Genomic DNA, 22174 nt, shown 5'->3' on the forward strand with positions numbered 1-22174 from the left:
TGTTTAGGTTTGCATTACGTGGTTTAAGCATAGCAATTTCACAAACATTGTATAGATATTGTGATTTGTGTAGTTGCTATAGACCGAATAATTCTTCTTGTACTGTAGGGTAACTTGTATTATAGGTCAGTGTTAAAGCTGTCATTGTGACTTCTTGGCATGGAAAGAATCAATACTATTTCTCTTGGTTGTTATTAGCCTGTCTTTCATTTTCAATCTGGATAGTATGCAATTACAGCACCAGTGTAAGTTGCTGTTCCATATCCTGCAAGACTAAACTAGTTGCTTATTACCTAGAGGATATGATCAGATTATGATCTCCATCATTTGGCCTGTGGTGGCACCTTGAGATCTTCAGAGTTTCAGCTTCAACCAGCAAGTCGAGGGAGGTGATTCTACCCCTCTGCTCTGCACTCATGAGACCCCACCTGGAGTACTGTGTTCAGCTCTGGGGCCTTCAGTACAAGAAGGATGTGGACCTGCTGGAGTGGGTCCAGAGAAAGGCTACGAGGAGGATAAGAAGGCAATGATTGAGAGAGTTGAGGTTGTTATGTCTGGAGAAGAGAAGGCTTTGGTGAGACCTCGTTGCAGCCTTCCAGTACTTTAAGGGGGTCATATATAAAAGATGGAATGAGACTTTTTACATGGGCAGCTAGCAATAGGACAAGGGGGAAAGGTTTTAAACTAAAAGAAGGGAGATTTAGATTAGCTATTAGGAGGAAATTCTTTACTCAGAGGGTGGTGAGGCACTGGAACAGGTTGCCCAGAGAATCTGTAGGTGTCCCATCCCTGGAAGTGTTCAAGAACAGGTTGGATGGGGCTTTGAGGAACCTGACCTAGTGAAATATGTCCCTGCCCATGGCAGGGGGTTGGACTAGATGATCTTTAAGGTCCCTTCCAACTCAAGCCTTTTTGTGATTCTGTGAAAATTTCAGTGTAATAAACAGATGTTTATTAAAGAGGTTTTTATTTCTACTGCACTCTCAAGACATCGATTTTTAGTCAAGAATAATGCCATTTCTTGATTATTTTTGATAAAGTAGCATTAGCGGTCTGAACTATATATAGAGGGCATGTACTGAAACTTTGTGATATACATGTTTTTTTATTCCTTCACACACATAACTCAAAAGTGGATGATTACAGAGGAATCTGGGGGCCGTGTTGCTCTATGCCATTTCATGTAACAAAAATTCTAGTCCTCAACCCCGAAGGTAAAAGGAAATTTAACCCTTCTGTTTGATTTGCCTTGGCACCTTAGAAAAATATGTCACTAATGTTGATGGAACATTTTGTGATGTCAGTTCACATTCAGAAATAGACTGGTGTATTTTTGACTCCTTGACTGAGCTTCTGGGCTGGGTGATGAACAGTCTTTTGTGGCAGGACACATCTGGGCAGATTTTAAGCTGCATAATCAAGAGCGAACATCCAATTAGAGTTCATTGTTTTCTGAGAAGATTGATAGAGTTCACTGACCTGAATGCCCGTTTTGTAATTAGGAAGATGTTAAAGTGGCTGGCCTCTAGAAGAAGTTCTGACAGGTTCTTGGTAACTTGTCAGGGTTGCTTTGCTTTGGAAAAGGATTGAACACGAACTTTTTTATCTCTAAGTGTATTTGCAGTACGCCTCTGGGAAGGACGGCTGTGAATAATGACTGCAACATAATTTTAGCATTTCAGAATCTTTTGAAAGCAGAAGATATATAAGGTTTGGCAAGAATTTCTTTTTAAACTTTATTTCCAAACAGAAAAACCTTTCTTTCCTGGTCTCTTTGAATCTTGAATACTCCTTTTATCTTTTCTGATGGCACTATGCGTCACTGTATCACAATAGGTAGTAGCCTCCTATTATTTGCCTTAGCCTCTGTAACCTGACTGTCTGCTGTATGTCTCTCCCATGTTATTGCAAATGAGAAAGACAGACTTGTTTTGGCATCTGTGTTAAAGTGAGGAGTGTATAACAGTATTACATCTGGCAAGTCATATGGATGCCTTATTTGATCACATCAATCACTGGCTTTGTGGCTGAGACTTTTTAATGATAGTACTGAGGGCATTAGATCTGACTGAAACAGAAAGGGCTGGACCCAAAAGAAAGATGTCAAAATCTAAATATGTCTCAGGAAGAATTCAGAAGCCAGTACACAAAATTGTGATGTGGAAACTGCTGCTTATCTGCTCCCTAACCCTGGAAAAGCAGCATGAATGCTGCTCTTTCTGTAAAATTCCTTAGACACCTGATATCTGACTCCTGTCAACTACAGGCTGTTTCTTTCCTGATGTGGCCAAATAAGCTTGTGTTTAAGCCCCATTTGGATCTAAAGATGTGAACTTCCTCTCCTTAACCCCTGGAGCACTCCTAGCATAGAGTAAACACACTCAACACAAAGTGTTAGTGCCCACTGCTGTTCAAAACAGAGCTGAAATTCTGGGGCAGAAACTGCTTTCCTGATACCTCTGGAGCCAAAGCCCAAATCTCTAATGGTTGTAGGAGACCAGAATTAGATATGTGTGTTTGTGTGATGGTGCAGATATGAGCTCAGACTCTCAAGCTCTGCTCATACTATTAGCTTAGAGTCTGAAGGCGGTCATGGGAAAGAGAAGGAGAAGGAAAGAGAAGCAATCTGATATAGGACAGACAACATGAGACTGTGTGGGGAAAGTGAAGGACCATGCCAAGAGGTCTTGGAAGAAAAAGGCAGTTGGTGGGAGAGTATAAGGAGATTGGAAGAGAACTCTGCAAAGAGGGTCATCAGGTGAAGTGCTCAGGCAGGAAGCAGCAAAGGTCCGTTCAGTTCCTTAGTTAGCCAAATCTTCCACCTGCCAGGAAAGGGCTCAATACTGCTCAGTAGGCATGGCTCAGTAGAGAGCAGAGAAGCTTCGCCACTTTCCCGTTTCATACCTTCATGTAAATAGCTCACTATCATATGAGAAGAAACTGCTGTGTTCCCTGTCTCAGTCAAGAAATGTTCATCTAATACTATTGATATGAGTATTTAGAGCAGAAAATAGCATTTGTGTACTTCCGAGTGTGTATTGTAGTTACAAATACACTGTCTTCCTCTGTGTCCAGTGAATCTTGAGTTCTTTGAAATACTGTGGTGATTGTCATCAGCTTTGTCATGGCCTGTATTTGACTTTGTCAGATTTGTCTAGTCCTCTTAATATGATCCTTGGAAAGCTCAACAGTATTTTGTCTTGTGTCTTTGAATCTTTGACCTTGAGTACTGTGTTCAGCTTTGGTCCCCTCAGTACAAGAAGGACATCGAGGCCCTGTAACATTTCCAGAGAAGGGCTACAAAGCTGGTGAAGGGCCTGGAACACAAGTCCTGTGAGGAGCAGCTGAGGAAACTGGGGTTGTTTAGTCTACAGAAGAGGAGGCTCAGGGGAGACCTTATTGCTCTCTACAACTACCTGAAAGGAAGGTGTGGGGAGCTGGGGATCGGCCTCTTCTCACAGGTAACTAGTGATAGGACTAGAGGGAATGGCCTCAAGTTGTGCCAGGGGAGGTTTAGGTTGGAAATGAGGAGCCATTTCTTCAACAGAAAGAGCAGTCAGGCATTGGACCAGGTTGCCCAGGGAGGTGGTGGAGTCACCGTCCCTGGGGGTGTTTAAGGAAAGGTTGGACGTGGTGCTTCGGGACATGGTTTAGTGGGTGATATTGGTGGTAGGGTGATGGTTGGACCAGATGATCTTGGAGGTCTTTTCCAACCTTAATGATTCTATTCTATAAATCTAAATATTTTAAGCAAAGAACTCTTTCCAATATGTTTGTGCAGTGTCTGTTTCTTAACTACCTTTGCCTTTGTCCGTGCACTGTATCTCTGGATATGAGACTTTGCATCACTGATTTTTTACATATAACACCTAAATGACTATTTATTTATTTATTTATTTATTTATTACTACGTTGTTCATCTGAAGGCACAGGCAGGACAAGAAGCTATCTTTGGGTGTATGGGTGTATGCTGCAGGATATTTTGATCCTCCAATCATCCCAGTTAGTGAGTAATTAAAATCATTGTATCTTCCATGCAGAAGAAAGTCCCAGAGGAAAGGCAGAGCATCCAGGCTTCATCTTGATGTGTCACAATATGTCACATAGTTTGACTGGAGAGTATGGAAGCACATGGGTTCCTCATCTGGTGTAGTCATACAGCATACGTGGTTTTTTTTCTCTGTTTCTAGGTTTTTAGGTGACATTGCCTGATCTGAGATAGGGTAACTCTTGAAGGAGAAAAAAAATGGATTGAATTGTGAATGCCATGAGGCAGATAGTAAGATGTATATATGTGTGAGGGTGGACGTTCAAAGCTGAACTTTTGAACTGTCAAGCAGAAGCCTGCTACTCACTACCTGCAACCAGTACAAATTGCTTGTAAACTTTGGTAACACCTGGACTAAACAAGTGTCACCACCTCAGTCCTCCTGTTAAGAGAGACATGAGCCAGAAACAGCAATGAGGAGGCTGATTCCATGTTGTGCTTCTGCATGTAGACAATTTAGTTTGGGACGACTGGGAGCTTGAGATGTTGGAAAGGAGAGATGATGCCAATAAGAGTTTCTGAAAAGATGAAACAATCTCAAAAGAAAGAAGGGAGCTTGGAAGGAAGGTGAACACCTTGGCTAGAAGAAAGATCCTTGAAGTGATCCTGGAGACCAAAGATCTCACCAAAGAGCTGTGTGGAGATGGATGACAGGGGACACTTGGGGACACTGGCCCATAAAACCTATGACTGGTCACAGTGTACAGCAACACAGCTGGAATTCATCTGACTTGATGCCTGATTGTCATGGGCCAGCAGTGACATCCCTGCTGGGAAGGGATAGCAAGAAATCATGGCAAGAGCACTGGGGCAACGAAGGAGTGGATGCCTGGGACAATAAAATAGGGTAAAACTCTCACCTCACTGGTTCTTAAATAAGCCCCAGTATGCAGACCTACTGTGGGTTATCATTCACTGACTCACCTCTGACACTGACTCACGGATGCCAGGGCTACTGGGGCCCCAGTGACTTGGGCAGCCTTGCAGCTGTGCAAATCTACCTTTCCTTAGGGAGCAGAAGTTACTAAAGGATTTTTGACACCATCCATTTTCCCACCACCAAGTCTTAGCAAAACCTATAGTTATTTCAGGGCAGGAACTCATATCAAGTTAGCATTTTCTACTAAAACTGGGTCTTTGGAAGGGCTTATAATTACCTAACTGAATGATGCGACCTGAACTTTTGTAAGACAGATGGTTTTAAATATAAAAATACCCTGCCTGTAGATACATAATATATTTTTGACTTATTTCTCCTCTTCTCTCCTCTCCTCTGCATAGTGAGTGACAAGTATTTAAGGTCTTCAGATTCCTCTGTACAACTACAGCATGGTATTCTCATTTTCTTCACCTGTTTTTCCTTCCCTCCTGTTTTAATACCCTAACTTTCTACTTCTTGTCATCTACTCTATTCTTTTTCACTGTTGTACTGTATGTTCAAATCTTCAGTTTTTCCAATTGCTCAAAGGGCATTCACGAGTGCAAGTTCATTGCTGTGGAAGCATCTGTGGAATATTTCCAGTGTTCATGTACACTTTATCACAAGGAGTTATAAACATCAAACTTCAGTGTACCATTAAAGGAAGAAAGACCTTTATTTTCTTTATTTAAGGAAAACCACTAACAACAAATTTGGCTTAAATATAATAATCTCATTAGTACCTTGCAGCTTATTCTATTAAATTTTGGTTTACATTTCCTGACTGAGATGAATCTGATCACAGAACCAGTTAAACCACTGGATGTGACTCATAAGAAGGGTATTGGTACTGAGTGGTGTTTTTGTATCAAAATGAGAGCAGAAATAGGCCATATGGGACACAGCTAGTAATATCACTGGAGGTACTTCTGGCACAGGAAGTGTACATATGCTAGAATTAGGTCATGCTCCTCATCCAGTTTCTCGCACAAAATTGTCTGACCCTGGCACTTGCCCCAGTGCACCTGAGGGAGAGCTATCTGGCCCAGCATCTGTCATCAGTTTTAAATCTTAAAATGGAGATTTATGGTAGTCTGTGGAAAAATCATTGTTTCAAGCAGATCTGCCATGTGCTGCACAACCCTCCCTGTGGGTGTCTGTGATTCTTGATGGAGTCTAGGTTGCTAGTAAGGAAAACAGAATACTGGAAGGGTTTTGTTTAAAGAAAAAAAAATCTTCTTACAGTGTTACCCAAAACAGAATAGTATGAGAAGATATGACCCTATAAAGACTCAAGGTGATCAAGCTAGAAACCCTTGTTCTGGCAGGCACATATTTTGGGGATTTTTGCACTTTTTTCTTCAGCATGGACCACAGAACACCAGCTGAAATCATATGGCTATTTCTATCTGACTGTTTCCTTGCCATTTCAAGAGTCTTAGATATCGTCTACATGTCTAACTCTCCTGTTCCTCATATATAACTAGTGACCACTCAGTCTCTTTGTGGGTTGATTTTGCTTCTTTTTACTGGTAAATAAAATGAGACAGGAGCCAGCCTCTGGCCCTGAAACTACCTTGTGCAACATTCCTTGTACCCCTATGGTGATGCTCTTCCTTCCTAAAACGGAGGTACACAGACCTAGATAAAACCTTGTCAGAAAAAAAAAAAAAAAGTAGCAATTTAATTCTCTGATTGAAAGTTTGCCAATGCTTGGACATATATATTAATGCTCAACAGATAGACAGTAATCCAACCAAGGTCTCTGGGCCTTTTCTAGGTGTCAATTAGCCAGTTTATGTGTAATATCTGCCTGATGAACTGCGTATGTCCCACATTAAGGTTATGGAGTATGCCAGTGCAGTCTTAGTAAATGGGCAGAGCCCAAGCTGTACTGATCCAAAGGTGCAATGTAGGGCATGTGACTAGATCTGCTTGATGTCCTGCATCCTCTGCCAGTATATTGGATTGGGATTTGAAAATTAGACTCTGAGACTTTCATGACTGATAAAATTTAGACTGGTGGGAGAGGCAAATGTTGCAAGTTTCTGTTGTATTCCTGTGCAGAGGTTTCTCCCTGTGTTCTGTTACTAATTCTCTATTTAGAATTAAGCAGATTTCAATGTTTTAGTTGTATAAATGTTGATATATGTTCTATAAATATTTCAACTTTTATTGTTGTTGTTCCTGCAGTGTACTGTGACATTTACTCTATTTATTGCCTGAATGATCTTTTGCCTTGCCCTAAAACTTCTCTATAACAGAAAGTCCTTCTGGGACTAATGTGAAAGATGCAGGTGAAGACTCAGTCTTTTTTTTTTTTTTTTTTTCTCTCACAAAAGGAAACTTCTGTGTAGGAAAAAAGCACAATGATTTTAGATTTACATACCACTGTAATGTTAGATACATATCAATGAAGGGATAACAAAGCACTATATTACACACTTTGAAGGTGATTAAATGAATACTTTCTCTATCTGATGAACAGCTTAATGCTAGAAATAACTTAGGAGGCTCTTTTATGTCAGCCTGCTGTAGAGAGAGTGTGGCAGTGTTTTAAGTAGTGCAGTATGTTCTGCGAGTTTGGTGCAGTGCAGCAAGCTTGTATAATATTAGCATCATCTTGATGTTACATTTGGATCTTAACTTTGAGAAATGGAAAGCATCCAGTGTTTTGCCTTTCCTTTCTGTCTCTCTTCCCCTTGTCTTCTTCATTATTTTTAAAAATCAAATTACAGCTTGACAATTGAGTTCCAGTACAATGTTGCTACCAGCAAGCCCACCGTTTGCTGGAGTTTGATTTTTGTCTAAGACTCCTGAGGAAACTTTCTGCTAACTCTGGCAAGCTTAACTCTAAGCTTTTTTTTTTTTTTCTTTTTCTTTTTTTCTCATGTAGGCAGGAAATAAATGATAGAAGTGCTGTTGTATTTTTCTTGGTTTGTCTTTAGCCTTAAAATTTAGTTTTAAAGTCAGGTTAGTTTTAAAGTCAGTTCATTCATTGTTAAGTGTTAACAAAAGCTCCAGAGCTGTTGGTTGTTGCAAGACTAATATTTTATACTTCTCTTTCTCTGAAATCATAGAATCTTAGAAATAAACATGAAATCATCATAGAAATATACATAGAAATCATCAGAAACATGCATGCAACACATCTTCCTTTTGCTACTGCTATTTTCTCACTCATATTTGTTTTCATGTACTAGGACTTCACAACCAGTTCCTTGGGTTCCAGAACTGTAAGGCAAGAGTCATGAGCTGTTGTATTTAAGACTCTTCCTCCAGTGAAGGTGTGTTTTTCCAGGCCTTTTTCTGTAGATCTGCTTAGTCTCATAGTAATCTTTTCTGCTTGCTCATAAAGGGACAATCTAATTTAGAAGCCTGCTTCTCCTGAAATGTAATTTTTTTTATCTGCCAATTTTAGCCTCATTTTTTGGAACGAAGTCGTCTTTTTCACAACTGAGGACTAAAAATGATGAATGATTTCATTTATTTATCCAGGCAAAATAATGCACTTTTTTTGTTGTTTTGTTTTTAAGATGTCAGGTTTATTTCAAAATTAATGCACCCAAAACACAGCCAGCAGTCACCTTTTCTCATTTTGTTCAGCTTGTTGTCGTGATCATTAATTAAACTGCATCTTTCAAATGTAAATATCCTTCAACAAACTAATTTTATTTTTTTTTATGGAAATAAGACTCATGGGTGTTGTTGCTAGGCTGTTCATGCACACTTTGAGTATCCTGCAGCCCCCAGGAAGGATAAAATTAATGCAGTAATTAATAATTTCATAAAAATATTGATTAGCAATCATAAGTTTCAGATGCTTTCAAAAAGAAAATTTTAGTGAGTTTTTTTGCAATGTATCTTTCCCATAATATTTACCGGCATTAAAAACATGACAAGAAAAATAATAATGGCCCAGGAAGGTTCTTTCTTGTACTTTAAATATATTGTTGTGTGTTACGTTTATATATGTTGCATATTTTCAATTATCCCATCTGCCTCCTCTCTCATTTTTCTTCCATCTTCTCAGATTTCTGGGAGGATTTCAAATCCTGATCTTCTTTCAGCTTCCTGAACCTAACTACTACCAGCATAAGAAGCAGTTTCTCATTCAGTTCTATGCTATACGGTTTCTGCTAAGAAAAAAAAATTCTTAAGTGAGGTTTATAATTCAGCTTTCTAACAGAAAATGAGTATTGGTGCTGGATGCTGAACTGAAATCTGATGCAAAGACACCTGGGCTAAGGCACAAAAGAAATTTAAGGCTAACTACTTTCTTCTTCAGAACTTGTTCTACTCTCTAACACACATAAACACACAATTCCTCTTCTGCCTCCTATTACGTTTGCCATCACCCTTGTTCCTTGATCTTTATTTTTCTCTTTCAATAAATGTCAGAAAACTGGAACTAGAAGCCAGTTACATTCATGCTGTGTTCATTGTAAAAGGAAGGTCTGAGTGCCCTATGCAGGGACTGTACGTTAGCGTTTCATGAAGGGTGTGGCATACAGTGGTAAGTGGTGAAAAAATTCATTGAAATTTTGTTCAAACCTCTACTCCCTATTTTTGATAGTTACTTATTCTTGAAGTTTTACTTTGAACAATTTTTCTTATATATATATATATTTAAGAAAGAAGACCTTTTTCTCCTAGTATTTTTAAAACTGAGTGTAAAGGATGATGAATTTAAGGACAGACACTGCCCAGATGGTCTCTCAGTTCTGTTAACAAAGACATCTTTTTCTTAACACTGCATGTTCTCCATAGGATGAAAGCTGCAATCTTTCTTTAGCTAGGATGATGCAAAATCCAAGTGAACATAAGTTTTTTTTATAGCTCTCAAATACAATAACAGCTCAAAGGATAGATTAGGGTGGAGCCTGGAAGTCCTAATTTGGTTTTAAAAGTACCAGAACCTCAGCTTCACCAGGACTTCATCTCAGAGATAGTTACCACAAAAATGCAGAACAAATATATTCTGAACAAAAGGGATGCAGAAAAGAAATAACATCTGTTTCATATTCAGAAAACTTTGAAATATTAAAAGCAAGAGATACAAAGCCATGGAAATAGCTGATGACCATTATCTTGGCTTAGACCATTATCTTGGCTTACTCCTCAGAATGCCCCTTTTGAGGGTATTTTGCTTGTTTAATGAGGAAGATCTAGCTGATGTAGTTACAAATCCAAAAAGTGTGATCTGAGTGCAAGTTACATCATGCTGTGGTTCATAAATATGAAATGTAGAGGTTATATTAAAAAGCTGTAAAAACTCCATCAGATCTCTTGATAATTAATTGTAATTTCCAGAGGCTGAATTATTTTCTTTATCAAGTTCTGAACTTCTTAGTAATATCATTAATTTCTCCTTTTCTCCTAAAGCTCTCTTAAGAAATTTTAAAGTCCTTTGAAGGGAAGGTATTTTATTGACGTTACTTAAATGAATTAACTCTAGGAAGGCTTATGCACTATCTGTTGTGTTCCTTTAACCTTTGGGAGCTTTTAAGGTTTAAATATCTTTTCACCTGCTGCCCTTTTTTTTGTGGCTCTCTCTTTTTTTGTGGTGCACAGAAAACACTCAACAATCCATCACAGCTAGATCATGGCAGAGTGAAATGTTTTTATTTATTGTTAAGAATAAAATCTTTGATATGATCTATTCCATCAAGACATAACAGAAAAGCTAGATGTCTGCATGGCCTTATTTCATTACTCTTCTCCATGTCTTCCTCTTCATCATACTTCTAGTAGCATTTTCTTGAAAATAAGGTCTCTGAAAAACAGTTTGTCTTTGCTTTTGCCCAGTGTTAAGAAAAATATGCTTAGAGGTTTGGGGACTTTGGTTGACCATTCCTCCCACGGTTTATGACATTTATTCTTCAATTTCTTTGTGAGAGGAAAAAAACTCTAATTAAACAGGACACAGATTTTCTCATTCATTTGTCCTATGAGTGATTGGAAGGCACAATCTATCAAACCTTTGCAGAACAACCCAGAGCAACGTCAGTGTTGATTAAACCTCCTTTCCAGGGTAAAATGAAGCCTGAAAATAATGTTTTTGACAAAAATCAGCTACCAAGCTTTAAGGCAAACTTTAAGTTACCAGGCTTTTAAGGCAGATTTAAGTCTGCCTTCCTGTGTTTCACAAGGCTGAATTATATACCTGAAATAATGATCACAGATGTGGCTTTACACATGAAAATTCCACTTATCATACTGCTAGGGTGATGGAGAGCAAAGAACTAAACTCGTAGAGAGGGTCACTAGTGACTGCGTGAACGGTAAATCTTTGCCACATTATCCATGTTTTTTTTTTGTGTGTTTTATTGAAAAGGTGCGGTCAATTCTTTGCTCTGAAATGTGATTGGGCTGTGAACAACAGGATGAGACTACTCCTTCCAGCTAAATCTGAATGTTTCTTCCTTCACCAGTGCTCAGGAAATTTTCATCCCATCTCAGTTGGCCATGCACAGGAATATAAGGCAATAATTTACACACTCTTTTTTTTTTTTTTTTTTTTTTTTCTGAGTCACTAAAGAGATGCTAGTTAAAAAGATGCAAAAGTGGTAAGCGAAATGAGCCCCCTGAAGAGTGGACTGAATGAGAGTTTTGAAGAGAATGGAGTTGAAAGACTGCTTCTAAACAATTCTCTCACTTCCAAAACTGGGACTACAATTTGGAGGCTGAATGACCTAACAAAAAAGAGGTTGTAAACTGTGACTTTTTTTTTTCCATTGACTGAATCTTTTTTCTCTTCTCCAGATCACCCTGCTATTTGAGGTTGAGCTAAGAGCAAACAAACAAAAAAACTAACACCAAACCAAACTAAACCAAAACCAACTAACTAACTACCCCCCACCCCCCACCCCCCATTGTCTTATCTTTTTTAAATTTAATGGTAAATGACTTAAATATGAAATGTTATATACATTAAAAAATTCCAGAGTGACTATAGGCAGTTTATGTAGCTCAATACCACCCCTGTAGGGTACAGAGTCTCAGATTTATTATCCATAAGGGATGGAAGAAAAAACATCTGCAATGATTTGCCTACGTTTTGATATTATAAATATATTTTAAGTCCATCTATTCATATTTGTATTCAGTGCTACCATGGTGGTAACATCCAGTTGGTGAGTCAAAGTACAAACAGAGAGGCTTTACGTTCTCCAAGATGAGTAGGAGAGCAGTTTTCATGCATCTGCAGAGATAGCAGTAATTGTCATAAGGCTTACCGGAGCTTCTGCAGAAGAAAATTCTCAATCGTTTAGAAATGACTGTCAGATGTAGGACGGCATGCAAATCAAGCAGATCACAAACGCAACTGTGGCAGAGCTCAAGAACAGAAGTCTTGAATTTTTTGCAGTGCTAAAACTGTGGAATAAGAAAATAAAGCAAGTGATAAGGGGAATTATGGAGAAAATATGTTGGCTTGCTACATATTATGCATAATCATTCACACAGACCACTTAATTGTGGTGGAAAATTAAGTGTTGCAGTTTTTCACACAGTAGAATAGTCGTTCGTGTACCAGCTCTTCTCAAAATTAATGACTTCTCTGAAAGGATATATTTTTCTCTATGGCCATTGCTGTCTCAAACCAGGGAAATAACAAAATGTTTCCAAATTAATTATTTGTTATCATATAACCTCAGTGAAAATAATCCATTGTTTCTGTGGTTATTATTTAAGAGATGAAAAGACAATGTATTAGGAATATTTAAAAATATAAGAACACATCCTGTAGCAACTGATGCATACAAATCAACTGATTTCAGGTTTGACAGGATATATTAATCTGCAGCTAAATAGTACTACTGGTTGTAGACCCTAAATGTTATCTTGCCTAAAGATAAATTAAGTTTAGGATGAGCACCTGTTTTCCTGTTTTTTCTTGTGCTTCAATGTTCAACAAAGCACACAAAGCCACATAGTGAGAATTTTTACTTCCTTCTTATTATCAGTCCCAAAAGGGTCAGAATTGCTAACATACCATGAAATTTTCCCTCACCTTTGACTTTGTATCTACAACCTGCAGCTGAAAGTATATGCAAATATTTTCTTAGTGGTCTAAGTTGCTTTCTACTTTGTATGAAAATATCAGTTTTAAAATCCTCTTAGGCATGACAAAGATGAAGAGACGCTGTCAGTAATATGATACTAATTTCTGTTTCTGTCACAGTGTGTTTAAAGTTTTTATGAAGCAGTTTGAAAGCTAGAAAAATTTATTTTATACCTGGTAAAGTGTATGACATAATATAGTCACATGAACAATGAATTATAGCAAACTATTCCTGAAAACTATCTGATAAATATAAGTTTTCTGTAGAAACATATCATTATAAAACAGAAAGACATGGAGAAGCTTTATTTCTACAATGTATTAACACTTCAATAACTACCTTTACACTTTATTTTAAGAAGAAAATTTATCTTAACCAGATTTAGCCATTTGCTATTTGCTCTCAATTTCTTAGCCATTTTGGAATTGTGATGCTCAGTCCTACCTTGAACACAACAGTGGAAAGACCATGTCGTCCACAGATGTAGACAGTTTGCAGAACCTGCTGAGTATTGATTCTGTTAGGCTTGAGCTTCCAATTAAAATAAAGTTCAGTTTTTCGTATCCTGAGATTTGTGAATGAAGAAAGATGTATTCAAAAACATTAAAACTGATAAGTGCTACTTTAAATTTATATTGGATTTTTAATAATTGAACAATATATTTGGAGGCAGTACAAGTGTACATTTCAGGAAAAGTACATGTTATACGGTATTTCTTGAAAAGATCCTTTTTCATCTCATTGTCTTTTTTTTCCATCCAAGAAATATTGTTCCTCCAGTTTTACCCTATTATCAAAATAAGAATTAACAGTAAATTGTTATGCTAGGTAAAATGCAATAATCAATGGGTAAATCTCCCTCAGTCTTGACTAGCTGCAAGAAACATCTACTAGTAATAACAAAAATGGATATATAAAAGCAAAATACATTAAGTATTTTCTTGCTTCAGTAGTAAAAAGACCAGACTCTGAACTAATGGAACCCATCAGATATACAGCATGTTATTGACGGCAAAAAGGAAATAAAAAATCTCTTTTTAAATTATAAGTCCTCATTTGCTTCATAACATTTTAAAACCAAACAATGTGAAAGCTGACTGAACAAATATAAGCCTGCTTTGAAGTAGTGTTTCTTTGAGAGGACATCATGTTGAAATGCATCTCTTTTTGTAAGCGGCTTTATTTGACTTCTACTAATTTCTTAACAGATTATTTATTTCTTTATGTAATTTTCTTCTAGAGGGCTTGGTGCTAATTTGCTTCTTTTAGCAGTGCTATTTAATTAGGTAATCACTTTTGTGTCTACATGGTGGTAGAAAAAAAGAGGTGACTGCATTACACAATGGGTTCATTCAAAAGAATGCAAAATATAAACTTGATCTAAAAAAACAAAATGGGGTTAAAATACAGCTGAGACTGACTAACAGATAGATTCTTCATGTTAGCATATCTCCATTGCTGGGGCCTAACCCATATGTTTTTCTACATAGAGTATAACAGAAGTTTTTCAAATGCAATATTATTTAACCAGGTAATCCTTTCGAGACTTTTAAGACTCTTTGAAAGCCTCACATTTAAGTTTGACTGGATTTTTCCTCCTTTACTCACATTGAGTAATATATTTTATCCTTTAAAATTCTTACTATAATGCCTGAGATCACTTGTAGGATGAAGTAATGTTTATTCTCCCAAGAATGCAAGAATTCTCAATAGATTTTAACATCAAGAAAAACAGGTGAATCAGTCTACAGATACACAGGCACATAATGTCATTTGGAAAGCATGACACATAAAATCAGCAATTTCCTTCAAAAGGGATGAACCTTGAAACATATCCACAGCACACTTCAACAATTCAGGGCTTTCTGGGGCAAGAGTTAATATCAACAATTCAATAAAAATTAACTCTTGCCCCAGAAAGCCCTGAATTGTTGAAGTGTGCTGTGGATATACGTTTTATATTTGGAGTCAATTAGAAAGTTATGAGCATTTTCTGAAACAAAAATAAAAATCCTTGGTATAGAGTCATAGAATCATAGAATATCCCGAGTTGGAAGGGACCCATAAGGATCATGAAGTCCAACTCCTGGCACTGCACAGGTCTGCCCAAAAGTTTAGACCATGTGACTAAGTGCACAGTCCAATCGCTTCTTAAATTCAGACAGGCTTGGTGCAGTGACTACTTCACTGGGGAGCCCCTTCCACTGTGCGAACACTCTCTCGGTGAAGAACCTCTTCCTGATGTCCAGCCTAAGGTAGCACATTTATTTTTTTTCTATATTGAGAAATCTCCAGAAACTTCAATAAGAGCAATAATATTCAAAACTACAGTCTGTAGTAGGTCATTTTAATTACATAATATAAAAGGGTTCAAAGCTAGCGAACATTTCTGAACCCTTGGTTCAGAAGTAATGGAAGTCATAACTGCACATTGCTTAAATGCTTGAAGATTTGTAAACAACGAAAGATACCAAAAAACAATTTTTCATATTATTTGTTTAAAAATATGAAGTCAATTTCAAACGTACAAAATAATATTTTGTAGTGAAAATAGTACTTTTACAATTCCTTTGTTGTTGTTGTTTGTTTTTCAACTTCTTTTTCCCTGTTTTTCATGTGGTGTTTTCAAGTTTTTCATCACAATCACAAAGTTTTCATTTTTGCTATATGTATATATTTTAATAAAACTTGTAATTGCAATGAGCTTTCATGATTACAGAATTTAAAGGAAAAAAAAAAGCTCTAAAATATTGAATGACTTTATAAAGTAATGAGTGACAGCCACTATACTGTATACTGATGGCTTGCTATGGCACTGCTGGCCTGAAGAATTGTCACTGTTTGTGGCAGTGGAGCAGTAAAAATATTTCTGTGATCTTAATTAACTTTTTTTTTTTTTTCAGTTAAGGATAAAAAAAACATTTATGATAATTTAAAAATAATTTGTTCATACAATTAATTATTTCATTGAAACATATTCTTCTGTTCTTCTGTTTGATATTTCAGTAATCTTTGTCAGCTTTGTAAAGCTTAAATCTCCCTGCAATATGTTTCGGTTATTGGCCTAATTAATATACTGCTCAACATATTAACACAGTGCTCTACATAATTGAATGATCAGTGCAAATTTGATATTGACACGGACCATTGACCTAATGTGCAGACAATCCCAAAAGCTGGATTCCCAAAATTTTGCAAGGAATTCAGAGTGTGGAGTTAGCACCACATGCACTGCATGGCTGTAGTCAAGTATTAAAAATAATTCTTTTGCATTTCAGAATTGTACAGAGCACTTCAGTGTGCCCAGAGCACTTCATGGCATCTTACTCCTTTAAAAACAGAAAGAGGGAAAAGGAAAGTGCAAACTGACCTCAATGAGAGTTGGTATGTCATTAAAAATAAATAAATTAATTAAAATGATATTTTGAAGTGAACTATCTTGTTCTTTGACAAATTTAGTCGTCTTATAGCACTCAGTTTACTGTAAAGGTGAAAAGGCAGGTAACACTGAGTTTGTGTATTTGTTACATACAAAACTTTATATATATTCCTGATGGGAAAAATCAAAAAACAAACAAACAAACAAAAAACTGTTTTTTTTTTTGTTGTAATTACTTGGTGGCAAATTAACTTGGAAGTATTTGTAAATGTTGATTGCTAGTATAAATCAGAGGGCAGAGCCAATGGCATTTTAAAAGACAAAGACAAGTGTATCCCTTGGCTCTACCTAACTGCTCTCTACAATTTGTAATCAGCAAGTCCTCATTCCCTTGGATTAATCTCAGGAGCATGTCTGTTGCTAAAATTTAGAAATGAGGGATATGATATGAGGAAAATAGTTCTGTGGAGAAGGACCTGTTAGTCCTGGTGGACAGCAGGTTAACCATGAGCCAGCATTGTGCCCTTGTGGCCAAGAAGGCCAATGGTGTCCTGGGGTGCATTAGGAAGAGTGTGGCCAGCAGGTTGAGGAAGGTGATCCTGCCACTCTACTCAGCCCTTTTGAGGCCACACCTGGAGTACTATGTCCAGTTCTGGGCTCCCCAGTACAAGAGGGACATGGAGCTACTGGAGCGAGTCCAACGGAGGGCTACTAAGATGATTAGGGAACTGCAGCATCTGTCATACAAGGAGAGGCTGAGAGAGATGGGCCTGTTTAGCTTGGAGAAGAGAAGATTGAGAGGGGATCTTATCAATGTGTATAAATATCTGAAGGGAGGGTGTCAAGAAGATGGGATCTTTTAAGCTGTGCCCAGTGACAGGGTAAGAGGCAATGGGCACAAGCTGAAACACAGGAAGTTCCAACTGAATATGAGGAAATATTTATTTACTGTAAGGGCAACAAAGCACTGGAACAGATTGCCCAGAGAGGTTGTGGACTCTCCTTCTGTGGGGATATTCAAAACCCACATGGATGCAACATGCACTAGGCGACCCTGCTTGGCAGGGGGTTTGGACCAGTGATCTCCAGATCTCCCTTCTAACCTCAGCCATTCTGTGATTCTGTGATTCTGTGTAACTCTTTAAAATAGATGCAAGAATGTCAGTTTGGGTTTCTTCTATGACTTCTGTTTGTGGCGACCTATTTTAGGAACAAATAGGCTGTGTGCCTTGTTAAAAAGGGAAGTCGTTTTTTGATATACTTAGGCTTTCTTCTCTGGAACTTGAAACCTTTTCATAGTTTTGCAGAAGTTTCTCCTCTGATTTCCCAGTTTCACTGCAAGCCAGACATGCCATCCACAAGTAGACCAAGCTGGCCCTTACCCAGGCAATACAACAAGGTCCACCCTGGGCCAGAAATTTTTAGTTTGCATCTAAAAGCATAAATTATACCAGCAGGACTCTCTCAGATTGGTTTCACAAGAAATGTCTGATACTACATAACAGGTAGAATCAAGTCCTGGTTGTTGAAAGGTTTTCTTGGCATCAGAAGCTGAAAGATTCTTTGTAACACTTGAGAGTGAACAAGTGAGCACTTCAAAGCTCGGACATAGGGTTGCTAGCGTTGTCTTTCATTTCTGCCCCCTGTGTACAGCATTACAATGTGGAACAGAGAGGGATGTGTTGGAAGAAATGTCAGATGGTTCCTTTTTACTTATTTATTCATTTCTGTATTTTGCAAAAGTGCTCTTCATTTCATTTGTGCAAAGCAGATAAAATTAATTACCGCACTGCAGATAATAGTGCATAAAGGTCATCTTTTGAATTGCATTTTGCTTTGGTATCTTTTTCATGCTTTGAAGATAATGGTGTGATGTTGTTTGTACTCTGTGGAGTGCACTTCTTTCTCCTGGGAAGCATATTGAGGAAACAAATAATAGTAACAGGATTGTGCAGCATAGCTGTTCTGCAGTGTTTGCCCCTGCTTTAAATGTCTCTGCTGCTTAAAAGAGTGCCTGATGACAGTGCAGAGATTCCTCAGTCTGTAAATGCAAAGGCATCAATCTGAGGACACTGATGGTGATGTACCTGTGAGAAAAAGGATGTGCTGGGTTGGAGGTCATTAAATTATTCCGAACGGTTTGCTGCTGTTATGCCTTTCTACAACATCCTTCTTGTGCACCCCCCCCTCCCCTTGCACCTTGTGCTGGGTGAAGAATGACAGTTCAAAATGGGTTTGTGCTTGTAGAAAGGTGTTTTATATATCAGCTGCCTCTCCCCATACACAGTGCAAGGGTGTAAATGAGGTTACTTGGGAGAAAAGTGTTAGATCTCATCAGTATACATGCAGTTTTGTGTGTGTGTGTGTGTGTGTGTGTGTGTGTGTGTTTTTCTTTGGACAAGTGCTTTGGGTTTACAAATGGTCACAGAGCATATGGTTCAGCTTCTCCACCTTGAACTGTGCAACAAACGTGCCGCCCCATCAATGAAGATGCAGATATCAATCAGAGTGTGTTCACAGCCTACTTTGAAAGAGATTTCCTATTTTTTAATCTCTGTAATTGTCGTGTGATGGAATCATCAGGGCTCTACCATCACATTCGGTCACATGGTGGGCCTGTGTGGATCCTGTTCTGGAGGCAGCATGCTGTGCCAAAGCATCAGGAGCAGGGGAGGTGCGCACAAGTGCCTGTGCACATGCCTGGTGGTTGTGTGTCTATGCAGCTTCTCTCTGCTGCCTGCGAAGCAACTGGGAAGGGGTGAATTGCCAGGACTGTGGTGCTGAAGGGAGGAGGAGGTAATGAACAAGGAAAAAAGTGAGGAACTCGAGGGGTAACTGCTGAATTAGTGTGGCTTTTAAACAGGCTTCTTATAAAGAACTTTAAAGAAGAACAAATACTATTTACTGCTTTAACTTCAGCTGTTGTTGGTGATGGGATATATTCTCTCTTGGAATATATAAGCTGTACGGAAGTCAGAGATATATTATTTTGCATTATGAGCAAGCCTTGCATAGGTCAGAGATGTTAAATTTGGAACTGTTTAGAACACATTTGGGTCATCTACACACAGGAAAGTATGCAATATATCAGAAGTGCCTATAATAAGTGACAAAATAGTTTGAACTGCCTCTGATGCTGTTGATAATTACCATGTGATCCCTGGCTATTGATAGAAGTGTTTCAAAGGAGATATAGTGCTGAGTCTTGAGGACATTGTTAGTGCTGATGAGATCACTCATAATCAGTAAGTGGTTCATCATGCTGTTGAAAGCCAGTAGAGGGAAATGTTTTGGGAAAGCCAATAATACAGAAAAAGCCTCAAAGGAATGGTGTCACTGTCTTGCATTACTCATGCCATTAGAAGGATTCTCACAGTTCCTCACTGGAAATAATTATTCATGACAAGCAATATTTATGTCATTAAATGTTTCTGCCCTGTGATAGGACCCAGTTCTGAAGAGCTTATGCAAAGTTTTTGTGGAATCAGTGAGATATTTGGAAGCTCAGAAAGACTTGTGTTTCTACTGTTTTCACTGAAAGGATGATAAATATAGGAGGATAAATTGCAATAGGAAAAAACAATTCAAATAAAACAGTGAACTACTTTGTTTTTCATCATAAATCTACTAGTCCTTTACAGAAGAATCAGCATGCTTTGACAATTATTGCTCTGCTGACAGATTAAGCTTTAAGGGAAAAGCATGTGTGCTGTGAGTGCCCCTTTAATTTTTGGAAGTATCTGGCTCTTTTCATGCTGGTTGCTAAACCTAAAGGCAATAAAAGAGCCACTATATAATTCTGAGATCTTGTCAAGGACTTTTAAGAGGATCAGGAAACTAGCCATGGATATCCAAGGCAACTATTCTGAAGCAATAAATTTAGTCCAAGTTTATTTATTTAGTTAGTTTATTTATTTATTTATTTTGTATGTAAACAGTTGTACAGCATGGCTCATGCAGTGCAAATCGACTTTACTCTGGCAAGCTACTCTGTGACTGGACAATCTTTAGGGTACTTTCTTCTTCATCAGCTGACCCCCATTTCTTAAAGGAAATTTGTCTAATCAAGGGGGGGTGCTAAAAACAGATTCTCTGTCAATTCAGAAATTAAAAAAACAATCAGTGATCTGCTGACTGTTCTGTCCAGTGCTGAAACATAGGCTACACACCAAACTGAGAGATTACTAAGGGGAGTCCAGCTGCTCTACCACTGATTTCAATAGCAGCTGGGCACAAACCTTAGAGGGCGGGGGCCTCGTTGCAGAGGCGGATCAAAGGGTAAAACCCACCACAGGTTCCAAATGTCTTTTCTCAACAGTGACTTTTGATGTTGCTGTGCATCCTTTGAAAGTGCACTGGAGTCTGTTAACTCATTTGACTAGAGTGTTTGATCTGCTTTTTCTGATGAAACCTGACAGTGGACAAAGTCGCACTTCTTTCTGCAGTTCTGTGCAGCAGAGCACATTTGGGCAGAATTTCATTGTTTTATACCCATACCAATAATTCTCGAGTCTAAAGAGAGACAGTAGGAACACAATAGGTTCAGACCTATTCAACAACACAGGAAGCTGAACTGCTTCCAAAGTGCCTGCTTTGTCTGTTGGCAGTCTCTCTGAGACAGGATATTATGGGAAGATACCTCGCTCCCTCCTCCACCTCTCATCTCCAGCCCTTTATGTAACAGATTCTGTACTCTTTTGTTTTCTTAACAAAGGCATCGCTCCTCAGAGCCGCTGGGACACGAGGCGGTGGGTCTGCATTCAAGAATTGTTTCCCCAGGAGGACATGCGGGAGGTGTGAATATTAAAAACAAGATGACTCATATTATTGCTCAGGAGCAGGGGGCTGTATGGGTCTTTCACAGATGACCTGTGCAGGATAACACCACAGGACTCAGGTAGCCTCACAGAGGTGGTCCCTGGAGGGAGGATTGGCGGCAGCATGTACATCCCTGCAGGCCTTGTGTCTGGAAGTAGTCTCCTTGTGGCAAAGCACAGCATCAAATACTGGGCTACCTTCTCTAGAGCAAGCACAGACTCTTGATTTTGTGTGTGTGTGTTTATTGCTGAAGCAGGGAGTAGGCCTTCTCATCACCTTTCTTGAGCCACGCAGTGCAAAAGAATGCTGGGGTTAATCAGCTGGGTCAAGGCTGGGAATATATTCTTTGCATCAGCACAAGATGGGCAGTTCTGATAGTGAGGGGAAATATGCTGTGAAATCTACCTTATCTCTACCAGTCATGCAAAACTTGGAAGGCATCTAGATCTTAGATACCCAATCATTTCATGCAGCATCCTGGGCAATATATTTCTTACTGCTGTGAGCTCTGCTTTTCCGCCAGAGCTCAAGAAGTGCTGAAATACAGGTGCTGAGGCAGCCAGCACTTTCCTGAGATGACTACAAAAAGAAACAAGCATCTTTATGTTAGTTTTGGCCCCTCATAATTGCAATCTGAACACCTTTCCAGTCTGTCCTGTGATAACTGTACCATGTTGTATCCTCAGGACTGTCTCTTTTCCTTGTTTCTGAAAGTAACAGTCATTCCTGCTCCTCATATAGCAGCAGGGAGTACATTTGCACCCAGATACGCTATGATGAGAGCAGAGGACTCAAAAATTCCTAATTTCCTATAGAGTTTATAAGGGTGACGTAACCTAATCTATCACAACAGCCTTTGTCACTGTCATAACACCAACTAAATTTAGCCCTCATCCGTAATTTTAACCTTGGAAGATTTAAACTTCAGTGAAGCCTTGGATGTG

The 22174-nt window shown here is 38.5% G+C and overlaps 1 protein-coding gene across 3 annotated transcripts in view; it reads left to right on the plus strand.

The window, feature by feature from the left end:
• Nucleotides 1-22174, plus strand: part of FGF14 (fibroblast growth factor 14) — a 411758-nt gene that overhangs the window by 85173 nt on the left and 304411 nt on the right. The gene's annotated exons all lie outside the window — the stretch shown is intronic.

The sequence above is a fragment of the Cygnus olor genome, chromosome 1 (genome assembly GCF_009769625.2).
Source record: "Cygnus olor isolate bCygOlo1 chromosome 1, bCygOlo1.pri.v2, whole genome shotgun sequence".
Classification (NCBI taxonomy): domain Eukaryota; kingdom Metazoa; phylum Chordata; class Aves; order Anseriformes; family Anatidae; genus Cygnus; species Cygnus olor.